The sequence below is a fragment of the Austrofundulus limnaeus genome, unplaced genomic scaffold (genome assembly GCF_001266775.1).
Source record: "Austrofundulus limnaeus strain Quisiro unplaced genomic scaffold, Austrofundulus_limnaeus-1.0 Scaffold621, whole genome shotgun sequence".
In the NCBI taxonomy this organism is placed as follows: Eukaryota; Metazoa; Chordata; class Actinopteri; order Cyprinodontiformes; family Rivulidae; genus Austrofundulus; species Austrofundulus limnaeus.
The window spans coordinates 197452-198934 of NW_013953023.1; positions in this window are offsets into that span (position 1 = coordinate 197452).

A 1483-nucleotide genomic window follows, 5' to 3' on the forward strand; every position below is an offset into this window, starting at 1 on the left:
CCCCCCCACAGTTTGAGAACCGCTGGTTTACAGTCGTAAATATTTGGTTTAATTGTTTTAATGAATCTTTATTTTCAGACTTTACTCAGTGTTTTATCACAGTGTGATGTGTTTTCCACTCAGATTTATGACTTCATTGTGTTCATGGTGTGTTTCAGTTAATCTCTTCTTCTGAATGTGTTTTTATGAATGTGGTGGGAACACTGAGGAACGTCTGGAGCCTGTTTGGTTTGAATCTTAACAGAGACGCTGAGGTTTGAACCACTGCTCTGTCAGCTCCACATCAACACTGAGTTTTCTCACAACAAACATCTTTTGTTTGTCAGTTTTACAGATATGAGTTAGACGAGGTGTAGCTGATGTTAGTCTCTACGATGAGACAAAAGCCTTCAGGAAGCAGTGTTTCACTGTGAGGACAGACTGGAGGCCTGAACACAAGCCTACAGTCTGTCCTCTGCTGGTCTCCACTCGAAGCTCTGCTTCTGTCATCACAACATCTGGAACCTGGACTAACACTGAACAGGTGCCAGGTGCTGATGGACTGATGGACTGCTCAGGTAATTAACCTGTCCGTCCAGCAGGTGGGGGAGCTGAACATGGATCCGTATCAGTCCTGGTCCCTGTGGGACACTAAGGCTCTTACAGAATAATCTGCTGTAATTGGATGGTGGAGGTTTAGCAGCAGGTTCTGAAGGTTCTGATGGTTCTGATGGTTCTGATGGTGATGGATGAGATTGCTGTGGATGGTAACTGGTCTAAGCTCAGGACTGATGCAACAAGGGGCTCTGCAGTCACTAAGTAGGAGTTTCTTACTTTGTGGGAGGAGTTAGCTCCAGATGTGATTGGTCAGACTGATGGGGGGGGGGGGCAAAACATCCCTGAGCAGCTGTAAAAATCACTAAAACTCAAATGTCAGCCATCATGTGGAAATGAGGATGAAGTCAAATCTGGTCAAAATGATCTGATGACTTTTTCATCCATTTTCTGTACACYCTTCTTCCTTTCAGGGTCACAGGGTCACTGGTGCCCATATCCAGCAGTCACAGTGTGAGGGGCGGGGTTACACCTGGACAGGTCTCAGTCCATCACAGAGACACACATAGAGACAAACGAGACAAACAACCATTCCCTCTCTCACTCACACCTAGGGACAATTTAGAGTTATCAGTTAACCTAACAGTCATGTTTTTGGTCTGTGGGAGGAAGCTGGAGTACCTGGAAAAAACCCACGCATGCACAGAGAAAACATGCAAACTCTACCCAGAAAGGTCCCCGGACCGGGGTTTGAACCGGTGACCTTCTTGCTGAGAGGCATCAGCTCTACCAACTGAGCCACCGTGCTGCCGTTTTTAGTTATTTCCAAATGTGCAGAAAAAAAGACAACAACGTTCAGCTGCAGCTCTCCAGAGGAAACATGGATTGTTTAGCTTGTTTCTTCAGTCCAAAGCTGCACAATCTGAGGCTGGATACAACACTGCTACAT